This window comes from Hipposideros armiger, unplaced genomic scaffold, assembly GCF_001890085.2.
Source record: "Hipposideros armiger isolate ML-2016 unplaced genomic scaffold, ASM189008v1 scaffold_359, whole genome shotgun sequence".
Lineage (NCBI taxonomy): Eukaryota > Metazoa > Chordata > Mammalia > Chiroptera > Hipposideridae > Hipposideros > Hipposideros armiger.
The window spans coordinates 1169919-1193644 of NW_017731709.1; the positions used below are offsets into that span (position 1 = coordinate 1169919).

The 23726-nt window shown below is 36.2% G+C and overlaps 1 protein-coding gene across 4 annotated transcripts in view; it reads right to left on the reverse strand.

The window, feature by feature from the left end:
* Positions 1–23726, reverse strand: part of LRRTM4 (leucine rich repeat transmembrane neuronal 4) — a 719031-nt gene that overhangs the window by 427725 nt on the left and 267580 nt on the right. The window contains exon 3 of one of the 4 annotated variants that reach the window (XR_002126148.1): positions 926–1010. The exons of the other annotated variants lie outside the window; for them this stretch is intronic. The gene's annotated coding sequence lies outside the window, so the exon portion shown is untranslated. The remainder of the gene's footprint in view (positions 1–925; positions 1011–23726) is intronic. 4 annotated transcript variants of the gene reach the window in all.

Below are 23726 nucleotides of genomic sequence, written 5' to 3' on the forward strand. Positions count from 1 at the left end.
TTTTCTTTCTTTCTTTTCTTTTCTTTCTTTTCTCTTTCTTTCTCTCTCTCTCTCTCTCTCTCTCTCTCTCTCTTTCTCTCTCTCTCTCTCTCCCCCTCCCTCCCCCCCTGTCTTTCTTTCTTTCTCTTTCTTTCTGACAAGCAAGCAGTGGGTTTATTAAAAGAAAGGGAGCAATACAGTACACTCCAAGGGTGGCGTGAGAGTGGGCAGACCCAGAAGATCAACTACCACAGTATGCTTCATTTATAGAAATAACAAGTAATTTTGTTACTGATGATTTCTAACCTATTGACTGGGCATATGAAGGACAGACCAAGAGCAAATGGCTTTAGCTTGTCCTTTCATGTCTTACTAGGCCTCATACTGTCTTTTTTCTTTTCACCTCTTTAGTAATAGCATCAATGCTTCTTGTCTCATAATAACACAAAACTCAGCCAGCCCTGCCTTTTCTGGAAAACTATGGTTCTGAAAGTTCCCTCTTTCCCTGTTCTTCCTTCCTTTTCCCATCAAAAAGCTTTTCTTTAGCTAGCAAACCTCAAAAAAGAATAAAATCCTTTAAAATAAATTACTATTCTTAGAAAAAGTCACAAAATAACATTAAAAATAATTTAGGAATTAAAGAGAAAACTTTTCTATGAATTCACCACACTGATAAAGTGTGCATCATCATTTTGTTTTGTTTTTGTCTCATATTAATGAATACTTTATGTATCTTTTCAATTGAGGATCCTTTCCTAACAATCTTTACCTGTCTCTCTCTCCATCACCCTAGGTCATACAGCTGGTTAATGGTGGAAATAAAACTCTAATCAAGTTCAGTTTGACTCCTAATCTGCCATTTTTCACCCCGTCACCCTACATTTTCAGTGTTTGATGATGTCTTTGAAGTTACAACAGAAACTGTGAGTTTGTTTAGAGATCTAACCTGAGGACGTTCAGCTCATCATTTTCCTATGTTGAAGAATTATCTTTTCTGTTAGGCAAGTTCATCCCATCTCCCAAATCTGGAGCTGCAAGAGTGACACAAATGGATCATGGAGAGAGGCTGACTATGCTGCCTCTACCACCTGGTAAGTACAAGCAACTCTGCCGAGCAATGGCGTAACAGGTGTGGTAGCCCACCCATGGCCTGGGAGGTGCGATGGATGTGAAAGTGTAGTCACCCTACACTAATTACTCCATCAGAAAAAAAAAAAGTCCGTTTGAATCCCTGTAGTACTCAAGGTCCATCCAGGAAGAAAGAGCCCAGGTAATTCCACAGAATATTCAGTGTGTTGAACTAGATACCAATGTATTGGAAAAGCTGAACACAGGAAGATGAGTCCACCCAAACAAAAACGAGTATAGAAAGTACCCTCAGCTCGGCAGCTACAAAGACGAAGACAGGATATTGCTACTAGAAACTAAGTGCTAGGACCATCATGCAAGAACTGAAAAGAGAGATGGGCCACCCAGTAGGTAATTGAATTATAAGAGAAAGCAGATACTGCCAAATCAGCACCAAAACAGACTTTGTTCTACTCAGGTTTCCCCCATTCTCTTACCTTCCATCTCCTGCCAGTGCCTACATTAGTAGAAAGTAATCAGAAACCACTGGGTGAGGGAACAGAAAGGGAAATGGGTTTGAGAGCATATGGGCAAGTGATTGACCCAGTCTGGAATACACTCATGACTTGATTCTGAAAATAAAGCTTTTAAAGAAAATCAAATACTTATTATCTTTACTCAATAACATCCAAGGACACATATTTCTTGCAGGTTCTAATAATGACCACCATGACTATTCTAACTCAACCACTAGTATTTTCAGCAAAGTTTGACTGGTATACAAATTCATTTCACTAATGATGGTCAAATTAACAGCAGTGGGGGCATCAAAAGTTTCCATTCACATAGCCATGTCTCTTGACACTTTAAAACTTACTGAAGAAGGCATCTATGTTAAAACTGCATTAGGTGTTCTCTAGATAATTAAAATCTGTCACCGACCTTTATCTTATATTAAATGTAATATGAATAAAATTTAATTCTTGTATTATTACATGCAATGTAATTCCCCAGTTTGCCCACTCAATTAAAATTTTATTGTATGTTATCATGTTCATTAACTCTTCATGAAAAATTTTCTTCCCAACTTAGTAATAAGTTCCTTGTGGACAGAAACAATAAGTAATATGTCTGCTAGTACCAATGATACTTGATCCAGTACTATGCATATAGTGATGAATTTCAGGGTTAATGAAATATGCTTTCCTTTTTTCCTTGTCATGCATTACACCAAAATTCATAGGATGTATGGGAGATGACCTGAGTGCACAGGAAAAAGACAGCATAAAGCATCACTAAAATGACAAAATGATATTAGCTTTAGAATGTTTAGGGGGAAAAATCATTATTCTAGATTGATTACTTAGTGCAATATTACTAGTTATTTTAATGATAATAGTAACATTATACAGCAGATTTTTTTGTGAAACTGTAAATCCACTTTTGAATTTGTGGAACTATTATTAAATGAATATCAAGTTGTTTATTTTATCTTTATATAGTCCTGATAACTATGTGCATTCCTATTTTATAGATGAGAAAAATGGAGGAACAGAAAGTTCAGCAAATTTCCTTATATCAAATAACTAGCAAATTATAGTACTAGCTTAAGAATTCCAATCAGTTACTTTATTTAAAAATATCTCCTCCTCCCTGCATACCACACTGTGACATCCAAAAACTAAGTTGGTTAGTGTATATATTATATCAGGTCTAATTTACATCAGTAAAATCATTCATCCAATCTTTTCCTTGCATTTAGGAAAAGGTTTTGTATTTATTTTGTGCACTTACTGATAGTCTTAGAGAATATAGAGCAATCGAATATTTGAGGAATGCACCACAGTTCCCACACAGGCAATCTTATTTGTTTGTGCCCACTGATCCTATCATGAATTTCACTGTACTTCACTAAAAATACAAACGATATGCTATTTGAAGATTTTTGTCAAAATTTCGTTTCAAGGTTTCAAATTGATTTAGTAATCAAAGTTAATTGTTCTGAATTAGTGGCATAGCAACTCACATCAACACCCATTAACACCTGCAAATGACACTAGAAAATAAAAACACTGGTAGGTCACTCTGTCAAAAATGAAATTCTTAAATGTGTTTTATTTTTATTTAAATCCTATCAACCTCAACTTTATCTTGTGAAGTAGGGACTTGTCTTGGCAAACACTGTGAATCCGATATCTAGGAGGTAGACAATGTAGACTAATGGCCCAAAGCAGGAACTCCTGGGCTAGATGGACTGGATTGGAACCTCAGCCAGCTTCTTAATTCATTGTGTCACCTGGTCATGTCCCTTAACCTCACATGGTCCCAGCTTCCTCATCTACAAAATGGACATAGTGATAATAGCACCGATTAGGGTTGTCATTAAGAACAAATGAATCAATATATATATATATATATATATATATATATATATATATATATATATATATATATATGTATATATATATATATATATATATATATATTAATTACATACAGGAGTGTCTGGCACATGGTACATATTCAATAATGTTAGTTGCTATCGTTATATTTTACAAGAATTTGAAACCATGCCCTATATTATATTCCAATCGCAAAAGATAAGAAAGACTTCATCGTGAGCTGTCTTTTCCCTGTGCATGCTGAGGACTATAACACCCAACCTCAGGACTCTCACAACCCATGTGGGACTAATAGGATGGGCTGAGCTATCCTCTTTTCTTACCTGCCAGCAAGTATCAGTTCAGATATGCTAGAGCAGCGGTCAACAAACTGCGGGCCGCGAGCCACATGTGGCTCTTTGGGTACATACATGTGACTCTGAAGTAAAACTGACAATGAAAATAAAACTATCATAGTTTAATTTATAAAATTTTAAATGATATTATTCACATAATGGTGAATTCATTCATTTTATGGCTCTCAAATAATTTTTAAATTGTTGTGAGGGACAGGATTGACTCTTACATCTCAAAAGTTTGCCAACCCCTGTGATAGAGTCTTGAGGGTTGTTGAAAAGGTGTAACTGATTCCTTGTTTGATGGAACTCGAGCAGAGAGAAAAGTGATTTACGTCATCTATCCTAGTAGTAGGGAAGATATGTAATAGATACGGATTGAACATAGAACCAAAATGTCAATTGGCCATTCAGCTCCTGCAATGAATAGCTATGTCCTGAGTCCCAGAGGGAGCTGAAATGTAGGGACTCAGTACACCGCTGTGCCTATAGTTACACTACTGGACTGTGAACTTTAAAAATCCTTAAGAGGGCAGATCTCATATTACGCATTCTTACCACAAAACAAAACAAAATAATTCCCCTGTAGGATGACCAAGGTTTCCCTTTGAGCTTAGACACTGAGTCAAAGTGAAGACCTGACTTTGTTCTAGCAATAAGGAATTCATTACGTTTTGCCTTTACATTAAAGATCTGATATGGAGGCACTATCACAATAGAATTTTAACATGAAAGTAAGGTAATAGAAACAGGGACCCATAAAAAGGATGTATGGGACAAAGTGATAACTTGGGAACTAAAGACACCTGTGTCTGTATCCTAGTTATGCTTATTACTTATTAATTGTCCTGCTGTCATTTAGATTATCTTAACTTTTATAGTAGGAATGATATTTCTTTGTATAATTGTTACTCTTATTAAATGATATACTGTATGGATTTTCCCATTCCGAGCTAGAGGCACAGAAGGTTCACAAATGAGGCTATTGTTACTTTATTAGTTTATGTCTTCAGTGCAATGACCATTATTACATACACCAGAAGAACTTAACTGAGATTCTTAAATTGGCTCCAAAATGGTAAATTACTTTGCCATTTTCAGTAGCAAGAAAAGGGCCATGGAAGATTTAGTTTATTGAGTTCATAATCATTCGTGTTGCATGCAATGGTTGTATTAGTAAACCTTCCCTTATATACAATATGAAAAAGAAGTGGCAAATACTAATTTCTATAGAACACCATTTTTAACCATTGCTAACTCACTGACATGTACGTTCATCTCTAAGCAATCTCTCTGTTAACTCTTTTTTTTCCCTGCAAAATTACATATTTATAATTCTACCAGAATGTCGTCCTCCCTTGAATTAAACAGATGTTGTGATGTTTGGCATCCTAAGGAAGCAGTCTCTCATCTTTGTTCCAGGGTAACACTGTTTTCTGTGAGATAGCTTCACAATCTGTTCTTTTACTAAATAATCTAGAATCTGCTTTCTTTGACTTAAATAAAATCAAAGTTTTGGTACAATTTAACTGGTGTATGTTATACCTAGCAAATTTCCAAAGATCTCTTTGTAGTAAATTGATAAGGACTAGCCATATAGTCCACATGTGGCTAATGTAGTCAATTTGAGGGGGCTACTACTTTGATTATCAGTTAACAGAAGTGAGCCTTATGTTTTAACAATAAGATTTCTTCATTTAACAATTATGAGCCTTAGAATTTTAACTACAATTGGTTATGTACCAAAAGATACATTTTAAGATGGAAAAAAATGCTAGGAAAGGGGAAAGAAAGTAAAAATGATTACAGAAGGCGGTTTTGAAGGGAACAAGGTCAGGAGAAAAGCAATCATTCCCAAACCCTGTGGCCTTTCCAAGTAGAAAGGTGTATTAAATGCTTCATTAATGAGAAGAGTAGCTTGGCCCAAAATACACTTCAAAGTTATGTGGTACAATTGGGCACTTCTATGCCCAGATGCATCGCTTGCCTTTAAGAAAATGTCACGGGCTAATTAGGAGGTAGTCTAACACTATATCTTTAACAAGGTAGAATTATGACCTATTTTTTCCTTTAACTATTCTTGGCATCTCATCATTAAAAACAAATTGGCTTATTCTATCATCCTTAGAGCAAAAATGAATCGAAGCCTTACTTCTGGGGTAAAACTTTGCCACTGAGCTCCTATCATTTTCACTTGCAACGGCTCTGAGGGGCTTTTTACTCACCACACTAGAGAACGGCTTCAGAACTGGCTAAACACCCTTTCTTTCCTTTCTTTTACAGTTTAATTGAACTTCGGTCACTCGAGTTTCTTTGGAATGACTGAGTTTAATTGCCACTGCTGAACATTGTCAATTATAGTAAAACCTCATAGATTTTTAACTGCTCAAGCCATCTTAATTAGTGAAAAGTTTGACCTAATGTGTACGTGTCATTTTTCGGTAGCATTATTATTGCTAACAACAACATCAGCAAATTATTGTTCGACTGTAAGATTTCCCCCCCACATGCATCATTTGATCTCTGGTCCTATCCCTGGTTATGTTGCACATATAGTGCAGGGACTGATATAAAAATAAAGAGAAGAATCTTCTCTTCCTTATAGAAAAGCTGAAGACTACAATGCTTTGAATAGCCCTTCCCCCAGCAAAACATGTAGGACTTGGATGAACTAGAAAATATGATTCAGAAAGCATTTCTGGGATTTTAAAAAGGTAACAACAGTGAGGTGAAATATGCTTGATAGCATCGCCACGGAAATATGAACCAGAAATCGTGGGTGTACCTGGTTCCAAAAGAAGTACAGATAATTTTAAGTAAATGAGAGTTCATCATTTTTTTTCCCTAGAGTAACCTGAAGGCAAAGCTAATGAAGTGTTTCTTAGAAGAAATAATAATGGACTTAATTTAAGAAATATATATATTTGTAAATAGCAGTATGTACTTAAAAAAAGATGCCTCCCATGAAGGTATCTTTTCATCTAAATAGGTAAAACTAAGTTCCCTATATTTGTATTTTTTATTTCAAAGGGTAACATGGGACATAAGCACAGAAATTATCCCTTATAAGACAGACATATTTCAGAGGGTTTGAAATTTACATGTGCATCAGTGTCACTTGAAGAAGCTTTTGAAAAGCTGTGAGGGTGCATCTTAGGTCAATGAACCAAGATTTCCAAGGATAGGTCAGGATTGGTACCCAGGCATTGATTGCTCTCTCTTAAAAAAATCTTCTGGTAACTTGGATGCACAACTACTGTTGTCAACCATTTTATTCTTCTGTTGAGTGTCCTGTTTATCTACTTTGCTTACTTTAGGTACTACAATTTTGATGCCAGCATGTCAGAAATATTAATATTTAATAATAACTATCTGGTTTATATACAGTTACTAAGTTTATATTAATTGAGAATGACTTTGACAACATCACACAATAAGGTACATATATTTATCAAGCCTTTAGTTTGAAGATAATGTACAAATAATATAAATTGTGTTTATAGAACCGAATTCAGATTACCCCCCACTTAAGATACAGCTATATGTGTCAAAGCCAACATAACTATTTGTGGGGTTTTTTTGGGGGGGTCATGTTGGTTCAGCTTCATTTATTGCTCTGATGTAGTGTTCCATGCCCCATCACATCTATTTTCAGATGGTTTCTTTCCTTTCTGAATTCTTTTACACCAATCACAGATACATTATAAGGCTTTCTATCTGCAGTAACTGAAAATTAATACAGCAATCCCATTTTCCCATAAAAACATATGATAATCTGTTTTACCCTTGACTGCTAATGACAGCATGGAATATACTTATCTTACATACCTTAATTCCCAAATAAATAGTGGAAGTGTCATTATATTAGAGACGTCTTTGTTGGCCACTATACCCACTGCACAGAACCCAACATATGCTAGAGGTTCAATAAATGTTAATTGAACACAACTGAGCTCTATTTTTCCTAAAACTATTGCTCAGATTTGAGTTAACTTAGATATGTATTCAGATCTTTTATCTTCAATGGGAGCTTTCTACAAGGAAAGAACAAAGAGTGTGTGTGTGGGGAAATGGCTATCTCTTATGTCCATGGGAATCACATCGCTTTTAATTCTCTATTTCTTTGCTTCTTCGCTCTGTGTTCTTCTGTCTTATCTTTTTTTTTTTTTGGAGTGGCCCTGTGATTTTGGAAACTGTTTTAAGATCTGTCCAATATTTAATGAAGGGTAAACACTTTTCAAGTTGAAAAAGACTTGGAGATATTTCAGATATTCCCTCCAAATATTTGAAACCACTGGGTCCATGATGCTTCCTTGGTGGCATTATTAAACATTTCTCCTAACTGTAGCTGCCAAAACATTCAATGCCACACATCCAGCTTCACATGAGCAATTTCAGTAAGCATGGATAAGGCGGCTTTTGCAATGCTATTTGTGATAAATGTGTGATGGCTTCATTGAATAAATAGTGCCAGATACCAGGCAAAGCATTATTGATACTGAGATTTAAAAAGAAAACAGGATCCCTGCCCTCAAGGAGCTCAAAATAAAGTGAGCAGATGAAATGTAAAAAATAAAACATAATGCATCCGCTAAGTGCTGGACAGCGCCCAAGTACCACAGAATGGTAATATGTTGAAATTCCTAAGAATAATGTTAAAATCAGACATTTAACACAGATTTCTTTCTTGATAAATAATTAGACATGATGAAAATCGATGCCTCACTGATGAAATGTCATAAAAAAGGCAAGAGGAACCCCATAACATGTAGCCTGACACTTTGTTGAGCTCTTTGGATAGAGAGGAGTAAGTGCTGTATTTCTCTCCATGCATATGGATTTGGGAGGCCTGATTCTAAGATAAGAGCCATAGCAGAACCATAGATGAGCAGGGTTTAGATCAGCAGATTTCTTTATGTATGCTTTGTATATATTATGGCAGAAGAGAACTTGAGGAATGCAGCCACACACCTCTGCCACTTAGCAGCTGTGTGATTTCAGGGACGTCACCCTGAGGACAATAACAACAGCTAAGGTTCCTCAATTGCCTGTGGGGTACCTGGCTAGGCTTTAATATGCACACAGATGAACTCATTTCCTCTTTTTTCTGTCCATCAGCAAATATTTATTGAGTACTTGTAAGATAAATCAGAGGGAGGATGCCCTGTGTGGGGCAGTATTAGTCTCACAGTTCTCCATAAATGCTTATTGAGTTAATTAATTAATTAATAATGTCTCTACACATTTTAATTATACACTGTACATAAATAAGTCATTATCTGCCTAGATCTTTATATGCTATGGTGAAAACAAATGAAATGCATAGTACGACCATGCCCTAGATTAGCTTATATTTATCCAGAGAGAAAAAAAAACAAAAAGTATGCATGAAAACTGATTTGAGTTGCCTAAATCATTTGTCTTTACTTTTAGTATAAATTAGCATATTAAACTATAACATTTTACAGAGAAAACAGAGATAGATATTCTTATTTGTCTACAGAGATGACATCAAACAGCTCTCTTTGGAAATGAAGAGTAAATAGCGATTCCATCTGAGAAGTAATTTATTCTTACTGCATGGCAGTAAAAACAAAGACTGAAAAATATGTATGTTTTATTTAACATTTTCAATGCATGTTATTAATTTTATAATTATTTATTATTTTAATAATTTTTATTTTCTAAAGATAAACATATTTACTTCAGATAATTTATATGACTCTCAAAATCATAAAGAACAAAATTTAAAGACCAACTGCAAGTCTTCTGTCCACCAGTTTATTTAAAATATTTTAAACAAGGCAATACCTTTAACCTATACCTCTCTGAGAATTCTTTCCTTCTACTCCTTCTCCTACCCTGGGTTAAGTAAGGTCAAGTAGGATTAGAGATCACAAAGCAAGAATAAAAAGGAGAAATGACTAGATAGAGCTTGTATCCCTTAATTGTTATAATAATTCAATGTCTTTGTCACTAGAGTGTAGAAACACATAAAGGTCAACCCAAGTTCCATATCTCCAATTCAAACATATACGCACCCAGTTCTGCTCTTGCAATGTTTGCTTTCTATCATCTAATAGGTCTACTAATATGTTTATTACAGATAAAATGAGATATACCTTGCAAGTGCCCCCCCAAATTTGTTATACTTAACAGTTCTTTAAGAAAAGTTTGTCAGATGATGTAACATTTTATCCAATATTAAACAAATAGAATTCATTTGCTGAGCTTAACAAGTGAAACACTTGTTGTCAGGTATCAGTTTCCCCTTTCAAGGAGAACAAACATTCCATAAACCTGTCTTCTGACACACTTTGATTCCTAAATAGAAGTACAGTTGGGTGGACTATTAAATTATTCTGAAAGTAGAATGACCTGCACAGGCATAAGGGAGAATCTACTAATACTTGACTGACTTTAAGAAGATGATGGATTTTAGACAGAGTGCATCCACAGTACCACTAACATCTGAACTAAATCCTCCCTTTCAACATCCAATACCTCTTTCCCGGTGCTCCAGGTTATGTTTTTAATGTGTTGGCTTATACTCTACTGAACAGAAAGTTAAAGAAATGTGTTCTCCATGGAAAGTGATGCCCAGCCATATCAAGGGACAAGCTGAAGGTGGGTTAATAGCACTGCCACCTGGTTTTCTAGCTCTCAGTACTAGTTGTTGCAAATTCCTGCCTTCCTAGAGTAATGCTTACATCGCTTTTCCTGCCCCCAACCCCAGTTTTATGAGTGTTAGCAACAATCTGCTTTAAGAATTTAATGTACAGCCTCCGAGAAACAAAAGGATAGAAAATTGCACTTTTATGAATTTCCAAATTGCCATAACTCACACTCAATGTTTATTTTATTTTAATATTACTGCCAATTAGTTTTGCTGAGTGAAATAAATTTAGCACTAATGAGCATATTTTGAAAGTTTAAAAACACAATTTAATAAATGATTCAATGTAATATCTACACAAATGATTCTAAGAGGCTGAGAAGTCATTGAGCAGGAGGGAAACCACGAGGAGACAATGGAGCAAAAAATAAATAAGTGAAAGCAATTATGATTTTTATATTAGCAATTAATCAAGGAATCTTGTTTCTTTTCAACAGCACAAAGACAGAGTTATACAATGACAAAGCTAGGTCAAATTAATTATAAACATGCCTGGACTAGTAATTTCATTAAATTAATTTAACAGTTGCCCGGACACACAGTAGGGCTTACACATGGTTATTACTTCTACTCTCTGCCTCCTTCTTGTTTTACAATGTCTTAAATAAAGGTCATATACTACGGTCTGGAAACAAAGTGTCACAATTAAATTTATGAATGAGTTTACTTAATAATTGTTGTCTTTTAAAATATATTATTTTACAATGAGAATTGTTTAAAGGAACATATTTCCTATGTTTTACAGTACGGTTGTGGGCCGGCCGAGTGGCATGTTGGTTAAGAACTGGCTTGGGATGCCAGAGGGCCTCAGTTTGGATCCCACATATGAGGGCCAGTGACACTGCCCTCTGCAGCTAAGATGGTGAAAGGCAGCTCGACCTGGGGCTGGCCTGCCATGGGTCACCGGCGACGGTGTAGGCTGCAGCCCCTGCTGCAGTGAGTTGCCACGGGCTACTGTGTATAGCCAGCAGCCAGCGTGAGCGGCCACCAGCTGCTGTGAGCGGCTGTCCAGAGGCTGGCGACTGATCTGCCTCACCCAGGAAGAGCGCAATGATGGTGCCAACTTGGGCCAGTGAAGCAATGTCCTCTACAACTAGACTGAAGAACAAAACAAAAGCAACTTGTCTATTCCCCTCCCCCAATTCCCCAATAAAATCTTAAAAAAAAAAAGTACAGTTGTACTTTCCAGCCTTTGGCTTATGCATGTGCTTACATTATTATTTTTTTCTTACAAACTGAGATATCATAATGCTATTTTTTCTTTTTCTCCTTCTTCTTCTCCTTCTTCTTCTTCTTCTTCTTCTTCTTATTATTATTATTATTATTATTATTATATTATTATTACTAAAATAGTAATTAATTTATCAATCTCATGTAGGACTTCTTCGGCAAAATATAATAAAATATACAAGTCATAAAGGTATTATTATTATTACTACCTCTAATATTAACTTAGTTTTGAAATGGTACATGATTATAAATTATAGTACAATGCAAGCATGGACAGAGAGAAAATCTGAGGAAACTAAGGATGAAAGAGATTAAAATTTTTGCCCACATTCATAACTGATCTAACATTTTAATGATAGTGGATGCTGCCCAAATCTATGACCTTTCTATCAAACTTTGTTTTTTTCACATAATTTTATATTGTTAAGTGCTATCTATACTCTTTAACTACATTGTCTTACCTCCCTTCTCTCTTTAATCCATTTAATTTGTTTTTGTGCCATCTTGAGAGAGAAGAGTTAACCTGTCTCAGATTCACCTCCTGCAGACTGATCACTTAGGAAAAGAGCAGGCATTTTGCAAAATTCCATGAAAACTGCACAGAGCTCAATGAATAAGCCATTCAATCCTGGACAACCTCAAAGGTGATACTCAGTTTACCTAATCATGACAGAGAGGGGTCTGATGGTTTTCCAACCATGCATTCTTATGTGGGGAATCTTGCTGCCAGCTTTGTACATTACACAGCTAGGAGCTCAAGGCTTGGACTCCACCCCACTGGTCACCCCAGGAAAAAAGATGGTGCTACTCCCAGCCATTACAGATGAGTTAGCATATTTAGATTGCAGCCAAGGTTCTTCCAAAATGTATGTTTGCTGTGTCCTGTCCTTGTTCATATCAGAAGAGCTAGAGCTTCCTTAAAGCCAACAGGTAGGCTCCCTCACTTGAAAGCTGATGTTTGTTCCTGCTAGACACCTAGGGGTAACATTAGAATGAATGTGCATCAGAGATCCATATACCTGCTGCTATTCCTGTCTCCATAATTTTTCTCCCACAGAACCAGGGGATCTAGTGGATGTGTTCTTTGACTATTTAACCCCTGCCTCCCCCTCACTCCCCTTAATGAAAATCTCCAATTATCCAGCAGTACTGCTGGGTCACCTTCATGTTTCCAAATCAAGTAATCACTTTTCTGTCCTTACATTACTCAACTCGGCAGCAGAATCTGACAGCATTGATCACACCGCCTCCCCCACTTCCAAGCCTTTTCTTAACTAGTTTCTAGTTAATACCACACTCGTGCTTTTATTCCTACTTTACTAGTGACTCCTCATTATTCTCCTTTGTTGGATTATACTTGATCTCATACATCATAACATTAGAGTGTCGTGGTGTTTGGTCCTTCTGTATATTCACTGCCCAGGTGACCTCATCCTGTTCCATGACTTTGACTATCAGCTACAATCAATGAATCACAACTTTATATTTCCAGCCTCAACTTCTCTAAACCATATTCTTTTATCAAACTGACTTCTTAACTTTGTAAGAAAGTCATAAACAAACGGGTTCTAACCTCCTTTGGTGTATAAGCAAATTTTTACCTACATCACCAATTAGTACCTCAAGTTTCATAAATCCAAATTTGCCCAGCCCTAAATGTGCTTCTTCTCCTGTCTTTCCATGATCATTAAATGGTAACCACATTTCTCCAGATAATTAGACTTGGCATCATTCTTGGCCCCTTTCTTTCCTTAATACTCCACGTCCAAACCATGAGCAAATTGTTGGCAACTGTTCTCAACTGTATCCTGAATCCACCTTCGGCTCCCTAACGCTCCTGCCTCTTCCATAATCCAAGGTGGTATCACTTCCTGCCTGGATTTAACAGTAGCTTCCTAGTTATTCTCCCTGCTTTCACTCTTGCCCCTCTAGAGAATAGTCTCCAAGCAGCAGCACCAGAGTGAGGGTTTGGAGGCTGCATAAGTGTCACTAATCCCAAGGCTCTCCCTCCAATACCCCGAGGACACATCTGCTCAGGGTTTTGCACTAGATGCTCCTTCTGCCTGGGATGCTCTTTTCTTACATAGCTGAATGCCTGGTTTCTTATTTCTTTAAATCTTGGTTCATACATCACCTTATTTCCTTTTTTAAAAATTTCTCATATAGAAGATCAATTCCCCACAATCATTTTTTATCCACTAATCTTGCTTTATATTTCTTCACTGCATTTACCACCACTGGAAATATTATATCTGTCGGTTTGTCTTCCTCTGAAAAATATACACTACAGGAAATCAGGGCCATTTTATTCTTGTCATTCCTCTGATTTTTCAGTGCCTACGTCCCTGTTTGCCAACTTATAAAAGTCACGTCTTTTGGAGTTTTAAATATCTTTCTATAAACTTAGTTTCAAAACAAAAGATTTTCATATAAAAGAGTCACACCCTTTGCATTCATTCAACACATACACTAGGTTATCATATCATTAATTATTAATCTATAATTATAAATTATTCAATGCTAATGAATTATTCACCAAACATACTTTTAAACCCATATAAGAGACTGTGCTAACTACTGTTGGGGCATTACAATATAAATAAGACAGCAGTGTTCTCCTAAAGAAGCACTGGATAAATTGGTAAACATCATCAGAGAGAAAAGCATATAAAGATAACAGTCTAGGAATGTTCCCAAGAGAGAAATGATTCCTCGATGGGCAAAGGACAGTAATAGAAAGCTTTGTTGAATTTCTGGCTATTGGGTCTTGATAAATGTACATATAAAAAGATGAAGAAGAAATAGCAATTCCATCACTTAATCATAAAATTATTTTTCCTTAAACTTTTATTGATATTTTATTTTTAACACCCAGATATTTAGTTTTCTCATCCATATAATGGAGGGTTTTGTGCATATTAAATGAGGAAAATGTTTGTAAAGCACATAACCTAGTGCTTGGAACATCATAAATCCTAAATTTTTATTGTAATAGTAAAAATTATATAAACTAAATAAACAGCATGAATGAGGTAGCATAGAATAACAGGGCTTATCTTATATATTGGTTTTTTTAATTGCTATTACTTTAATAATAAGAAAATAACACAGGTATTATGAAAAAATAGACAAAATATTTCTATTTTCTAAAGGTCATTTTTGTATATGATGAACATACTTCTTAGTTCTTTGCTATTCTTCACAAGATTTCCAATTAATGCAGGTACAGTTGCAGATTTATCAAATTAAAACAAACAAACAAAAAGAACTGTTCCTAGTTAAATTTGAATTTCAAACAAACAAAAAATAATAATGTTCAATATAAATATGTCCCAAAATTAACATGGAACAAAAATACTTAAACTGAAAAAAAAGAAAATTTTTTTTTAACTGAACTTCAAATTTAACTGGGATGCTTGAATTTAATCTGACAACCCTAAATAAAATCCTGCTTTTTTTTTAACTTAAACAGAGTATGCTGATAAACAGGCTCATCAAACATATATACACATGTGCACACACACTCACATGCATGTACACAAACAGAAGCCTTATCTGCCATGTTAACCCTTTCATCTATTGAGCTGGTAAGGACCAGTTCTAATACACCACTGAAAGGAAACTGAGAAAACTAGGAGGGATCTTAGAGATAAAATTAAGATCCAATTAATATAAAGAGTAGTGATCTCCAAACTATGGCCTATGGGCTAATTCTCACCTGTAACTATTTTTGGCACAACCCTCAAGAATAGTTTTATATTTTATGTTTAAATTCATCAACCGAGAATAAGTGCAAAGAGAACTTAGGTGGCCTATAAATCTAAAACTATTTATTTTATGGGACTTTATAGAAAAAGTTTGTCAACTTATGATTAGAGGAAGAAACACATTCCCCATTCATTCATTCATTTATTACTTTATTCAGTGAATAATTATTGAGAGCCCCCTATGTTTCAGGAACCCTGCTAGGGGCCCTTATGGAGTTTATAGCATAGTATGAGAAAAAAAAGAAAGAGAGAGAGACATTAAATATGCATTGAAAAAAATCTATGAGCACTCAAATAAATCATGTATGAAAGTGTTGAGCATTATGCAAACAAATGATTCTAAAGTTAGGTATTTTGAGTTTTTTACACTACAAGCGAATAATTTAGCCCTGACAAGAATGGAAACCTATTTTCTGGTTTCTTTTTTAAGTTGAGTAAGCTATCAGTTTAAATACTTAACTCAAAAATTTACTTTTTGCAAACCTTGCTTTTCTTCACATTATTCCTTCTTTCAAGGTTTTCAGAGATTCTAGCAAGGCAATGTTATTACATGTGTACTAATTATAAAATGATCCTCTTTATCTTCTGGGTTAACTTCTTTTATCTGAAATGCAAGTTCCAGCAGGTAACATACTGAGTCATAAACATGAATAGGAAAAAAAAAAAACACTCAGGCAGGCAGACCTGTCAAATCTACTTGTTTATGAGGGTGATATGGTAAATAACATTGCCCAGTAGACATCAGATCTGAACTGCATCTTTACTCATATTTAAAACATTTTCCCAAGTCATCTATTCCTTTAACATTCTCTTTAATGTTTAACATTAAAGGGTAAGGATTTGTTACTTATGTAACACTAATATTTCTGCTAAGGAACAGAATTTGAATGCTTAAATTCTACTTAATACACATTTTTCCAAGTCATTCATGAAAACTATGCCCTCCACAGAGCAATTACAGACAGACTTTTCAAACATTGATTTCAAATATGCTCTGTTTGCCTGGAATGGCCCTCTTATAAGCCTCATGGTTTTCTCTTATGGCTTTAAAACATAGTCTAAGTCCTTATTTCCCAGGTACCTAAGTTTAATTGTTTAGCTACAAAAGGATCTTATATGTCTCCTTTCATCTGACCTCTTACTCTATGGCTATGGATTGAACATAAGACAGGAAGTCTCTAAACTCTCCCTATTATATTGCGAATGGCAAAAATGTGACATAATTTTAAAGTTTTGTAAAAGGCAACATGAATATACTGTCACAAACATCTAATAATTGCCTGTTAGTCTTTTTCACTGCTAAATTGGAAATTTAATTAAAAAAATTAAAAGTGCTTAATATAAATGGTTCTTCAGGGAATGAAATACATATACATTTTAAAATCATATTATTTCTCATGAATATGTTTGCAGTTGAGTGAAAATGTTTCTTTAAATTCTGAGGTAAATTGTCAGATCAACATGATGAAGTCAATTACTTATCTTTAGAAACTATGATACAACTATAAAAATCTTTAAAAGAAAATTAAATATGTACAAAGATAGACAGATGATAGATGATAGATAAACAGATAACATAGATATAGGAAGATATAGGAAGGTAGGGAAAGAGATTGTATTACTTGGATTTTTTTTAGTTTTCTAGGGTAAATCATGGGTAAGGAGTCTACCCTGGAAGACACAAATATTATGACAAATTAATATCTTAAACACTACTTTTATAGAAAGAATAGTGTTTATGAATTATTTAGCAGTTTGGGCCTTGCTAAAAGTGTTTTAATAGGTTAAAACCTGTAAATTTGCCCTGCCCAGTCTTTAATCTGTCTAGGCATATTCCTAACTGGGAGACTGGTTTTACAACTGCTTTTGAAATAACTCACAACTAAATCTCACGGAGGCTCCTTAACCCCATGTAGGCTTTAACAGAAAAGTTAAAATATTGAAGTTTCCCCTATAGAATTCAGAGGCAACACACCTTTTTCTTGACTAGTATAAGTTCTTTGGTATCTTGGAATCACACTTGTATCTATGCTTAGTTATTACTGCAATGTTTTCATTTATATCTATAATGTAATATTTTGTTCCTTTAATAGTCTATATCTCAAATTCTATATTTCAAGTTTTTTGCATCTCAAATTCACTATAGTTTGTTTGACTGCAAAACTTCAATGTTTTTGCTAACTAATAAATTCATATATAATTTGATTCATATATAATTTAACCATTGAGAATGCTTAATTAAAAGTGTTCTTTAGTAAATTAAAGCCTCAGAGGAAAATTTCTTTAAAAATAAGTTTCCTGGTAACTATTTGCTTTTTATTTTTTGCATCTAATACTGTTTTCTGAGTACCAAGTATGTGCCAGCTATATAGTTCATGATGTACCTGAAAATATATTTATCACACTCATTGAATTGAGTCATAAGAAACCAGATCATATAAAGATGTTATGTGTCCTTGTTGTTTCTACCCTACTCCATATTTTGAATATTCTCGGCAGTTCATTCAAAGGGACCTCAGTTGATAGTCTATCCAAACTCTGGAGGAGATCAGGACATTCTCCTTCAAAAGTAACAAAGAAACACAACAGGCTTTGTCTGCTACATGAAGGAGTCCTGGCAAAGGAAAGCACAACTTCAAAAACATGGGCACACAGTGCCTGCCTAGCACTGAATTTGGATCATGGAAACAGGAATCTGGTCCCCTGGTCCCCTGTGTCTCCGCACCCCAAAACCATGCTAGGAAGCACCAAGTAATAAGAAATTGAAATCTACTATAGGGAGAGGGTAAAGAATATACAGTAAGTTCCAATCAAATAAATACCAAAAACAACACAAAAATAAAACACTACTGGAGACATTATATTCAAACTACTTAAAACCAAAAATAAAGAGTAAATATTGTAGGTAGCCATTAAAAAAAAAGAAAGAAATATATACTGACTAAGAATTAAAGGCAAGTATTAAAGTAGACTTCATCTCAAAACTATGCAAACCAGAAGACAAGGAACTGACATCATTAAAGTACTGAAACAGACAAATTAACAAACACACAAACAAACAAAAATTAAACCAGGATACTATATCCAGAAAAATCACTTTCTATATAAAAATAAATATTTTTAAACAAACCGGTGCTTACGAAATTCATTACTAGCATACCTGCACTATAAGATAAGTTAAAAAAAAAAGTCTTCAGACAGAAGGAATATAGTATCAGAGAAAAATCTGAAATAAAAAAAGAGCTCAAAAAAGACACCCAAGATGGTGGAGTAGATAAACACTGTGCCTGCTTCCTTCTGTGAACACATTAAAATTACAGCTAAATTATAGAACAATCAACCTGGAGAACCATCTGAAGTCTAGCCAAACAGAAGTCCTATGACTAAATATATAAAGAAGAAGCCACACTGGGCAAGAGAGGGGGAGATGCAAAATGGCCCCAAACCTCTGTGTGGCGATTGAGAATCAGGAGTGATTTGTTAGCCATGAAAGTTACCCCCAGAGGAGCGAGAGACCCCAGCACCCCCACACCAGGCTCCCCAGTCTAGACTACTGGTGCCAGAAAGAGGAGCCCCCACAATATCTGGCTGTGAAAAACAGTGTGGATTCCAACCATCTGGGTGGGCCAGAAGGCTAAGGGAAAACAGCTGGTGCACAGATTCACTCGTTCGCAGGCACTCACCTTGGGATCCTGTGGAGAGACGGTGACTCAGGAGTTATCAGAGGCACATGGGGAGAAGACTGAGGTGTGTGGCTTGAGGGGAGGACTGGAGGACAGTAGGCATTTTTTCCTATGTGGCTTCCTCCTACTGTGCAGCCAGAAGGCAGGCGCCATCTTTCCCTTGTTGAGCCCGCCCCCACCACGACCAAATCTGAATCTGATTGGTCTGGTGAGCTCTTGGGCTCTACCCTGCTGAATCCACCTCTCTCAATACCTGAGGTGATTCCTCCAGGAACAGCCAGCCCTGTTTGCATTGCACTCTTTCTTAGAAAACTATTAGAGTCTGGCAGGCCCCCATGGGTAGCCACTGGCCTTGGTGTGCTCTGAGACTTTTGCTGAATAGCTCCAGGCTCAGCACTGACACCAAACCAGAATTTATGTTAATCTGGTGACCACAATTCTTCCCACTCAAGTAACTCCCTCAGACCCTGCCTCAAACAACTTGCTAACCACACAAGGCTCTATTAGCCTCTGAACCTTAAAGGAGCCGGCAGGTGACAACAGCAGTCCTTGCTTTTGCAGGGGTGTCCGCAGGCCTGGTAATATTGGCAGACGTCCTCAGTGCATAGCATGGCCTCTCCCACATGTCTCTAGGCTTAGTACAGGCAGCGAAAAACCACAATTACTTTGTCGCTCCTACCAGGTAATCCCAGGCAGTCGCTGACCTGGGCCTGCACCAGAGCTCCTCCCAACAAAGCCCAGAACAAACATACTTGGAGGTTGGCTTCAGACCACAGCAGAAAACCATCCAATTAACCCCACAAGTGGTACACACAAAGGGTGGTCTCAACAGGCACCAGAGCCCACTAGGGTGAATCACACTCAATGGGGTAAGCCCCCTGCACAACAGCCAATAAGCTGTAAATGTGGCCAAACCCCCAGCCAGTCAGGATAAGGATCAATCACACCCACTGCCATGCCAACAGCAATCAAGGCTCAACTATAACAGGAGGGCACATACAAACCACACAAGGGGCACTCCTGGAGAATCCAGAGCAGGTAACCAAGGGGACAGTGCCATGGCCCCACAGGGTACTACAAATGAGGCCACACAGCCAAGGCTGGAAGACATAGCAGATCTACCTAATACATAGAAATAAACAGAGAGGTAGCCAAACTGAGGAAATAAAACAACAACAACAACAAAAAAAATACATCCCAAATGAAAGAAGAGGAGAAAACTTCAGAAAAAGAACTAAACTAAATGGAGTGAGCAACCTATTTGAGACAGAGTTCAAACAATGGTTATGAGGATGCTCAAGAAACTTAGAACTTCAACAGAGAAATAGCAAGCATACAAAAAGGACATAAGAAAAGAACCAGTCAGAAGTGAAGAGTACAAAAACTGAAATGAAAAATGCACTAGAAGGATTTACAGCAAACTAGATGAAGCCGAGGATCAAATCAGTAATTTGGGAAACAAGGTCCAGAAAACACCCAATCAGAACAGCAAAAAGAATAAAAAACTTTTTTTAAAAAATGAGTATAGTTTAAGAGACCTCTGGAAGAACATAAAGCCTAACAACATTCACAGCATAGGGGTACTAGGAGAAAAGAGAAAGCCAGAGGATGAGAACTTATTTGAAAGAATAATGACTGAAAACTTTCCTGACTGGTGAAGGAAATAGACATACAAGTCCAGGAAGTGCAGAGTCCCAAACACGATGAACTCAAACCAAGACACAATATAATTAGAATGGCAAAGGTTAAAGACAAACAGAGAATCCTAAAAGCAGAAGAAAAAGGCAACTAGTAACTTTTAAGAGAGCCCCCATAAGATTGTCAGCTGATTTCTCAACAGAAACTTTGCAGGCCAGAAGGGATTGGCACAAAATATTCAATGTGATGAAAAACAAGGATTTACAACCAAGATTATTCTACCCAGCAAAGCTATCATTTAGAATCAAAGGACAGATAAAGAGCTTCCCAGACAAGAAAAAGCTAAAGGAGTTCCTCACCACCAAACCAATATTACAAGAAATTTTACAGGAACTTCTTTAAGATGGAAAATAAAATCAAAATTATGAATAATAAAATGGCAATATCTTCATACATGAGGTGTGAACAAACAATATGATGAATGTTTAATAAAAAAATTATTACAGTAAGAAACACATTGCCATTAATCCCCTTATTTCAAAAAGGGGCAAGAATGATGGGATACGTGTGTTCAAAGTGAGGAGTACTTTGAGGGGGATTAATGGCAATGTGTTTTTTACCTTTACTTTAATATTTTTTTAAATTTAAACATTCACCATTGTTTGATCACAACTCATATATCAACAATTACTTTCAATGTATATAGATTAAATGGTTCTCTGAAGACGTAAGAGGGATGAATGGATAAAAAAGTAAAGCCTGGCTTGAGACGCCAAAGAACTTGGTCATTGTGCTAAGAAGGGCCCACTCTCTGACAACATATTTTGGCGAGCCAGCCAGGAGGGGCCTTGGGAATACAGATAATACCCCAACAAGATTGCCAGTCACAACCAAAGAAACCAACAGTCTTCCAGGTGGATCTCGAGACCCCTTCCTCTCATCTGAGTTCAGCTAGGGTGAGAGTTCCATGAACCCCCAATACGCAGGGACAGCTCTACACCCCTGCCCAGCAGGAAGCAGATACAGAAGAAAATACCTCCTGTCCCTCAGCTTCTCAAGGGGAAAACAAGGCAGGCAGTTTGAGGCATGCATTGGGTCTCTGCATTCCTGCATGTCCCACAGAATGTGACCACCTGGGTGACATCCCCTTTCCATCCAAAACTCCCCTTTGTTTATAATTACCTACCCCAGTGGGAAAACAAATGGACACAAATTACCCAACTAGATCAGACCAGTCACTCACACCTGCACAGTACCTTGTGTCAATCACAGGTCCCAATCAAGTGGTCTCATGCCCAGAGGGGAGCAGCCCATTCTTAAAAAAAAAAAGATTAAAAACTCCAAGTCCTGGGAAGTCCTCCCTTTTTTGGATGCCTTCTTTTTTGGATGCCTGGCTCCTTTTGACCCCTTCCTCCCTTCTTTTGAGCCTCGCCTTTGTGTATGGCTCACTCCAAACGCTTTGGAATGTAATTTCTCTTCTAATAATGGGCCCTTGAGACATTCTCTACTGCTCGGACCCACTTCTATTTCTTTAAAGTATACTATCTTGTCTAGTAAACTACTTTTTCACTAAACAGAAAACAAACAAAAAAACTTACATAATATTGCCTACAACAGAATCACTTCAGATTGAAAGATACACACATTTTGAAAGTGAAGGGATGAGAAAAGGTATTTCATGAAAAGGGAAGTGGAAAAACAAAAAAGGTTGTGGTAGCAGTACTTACATCAGATAAAAGAGACAAAAGTTATAACAAGAGACAAAGAAGAACCCAGTAATCCCATTTCAGGGTATTTATCTGAAGAAACCCAAAATGCTACTTCGAGGGGACATGTGCATCCATATGTTCATTGTATCATTGTTTACAATGGCCAAGATGTGAAGGTAGCCTTGGTGTCTGTCACTGGAAGAGTGGATAAAGAGGAAGTGGTACATACATACAATTGAATATTGCTCGGCCATGGAAGGGAATGGGTTCTTGCCATCTGTGGTGGCATGGATGAACCTGGAGAGTTTTGTGCTCATTGGAGTGTAAGACAGAGAAAGACAGATGCAATGTGATTCTGCTTATATGTGGAATCTAAAGGACAAAATGAATAAACAAACAAAACCAGAAACAAACTCATACATATAGAAGACATTTTGATGGTTGCCAGATGACAGGGAGGTTTGGGATGAGTGAAAAAGGGGAAGGGATTAAGAAGTACAAATTGGTTGTTATACAGTAATCATGGGGATATAAGGCATAGCACAAGGAATATAGTTAATCACATTGTAATATCTATGTGAGGTATCATATCAGTAATAGATTTGTTGGGGTGATAGATGGGAGGGGTTTGGGGGTCAGGGTGAAAAAGGTGAAGGGATTAAGGAGTATAAAATGGTAGTTGCAAAATAGTTATATGGGGATGTAAGGTAAAGCATAGAAAATATAGTTAATAATATGCTAATAATTATGCATAGTGCCAGGTGAGTACTACACTACTCAGGGGGATCATTTCTTAAATTATACAAATGTCTAACCACTATGCTGTACAGCTGAAATTAATATAAAATAATACTGAGTGTCAACTGTAAGTGAACATTTTTTTAAAAAGAGGAGAAAGGTGAAGGGGAATAAAAGTTACAAATTTCCAGGTATAAAACAAGTAAGTCATAGGAATGTAATATACAGCATAGAGACTATAGTCAATAATATTGTAATAGCTTGACTATTGTGATAGTCAGATGGTTGCTGGATTTCTCAAGGTGATCACTTCTTTAGGTATGTAAATGTTGAATAACTATGAGGTACACCTGAAGCTAATACAATATTGTATTTTAGCTATATTTTAATAAAAATATCTTCTAAAATGTAACTATAATACAAAGAAAAAACTAATGGAAAAGTATCAGAGGAATCTGTATCATGAACCTTCTAATTGTACATTAAAGCTTTAGTATATAA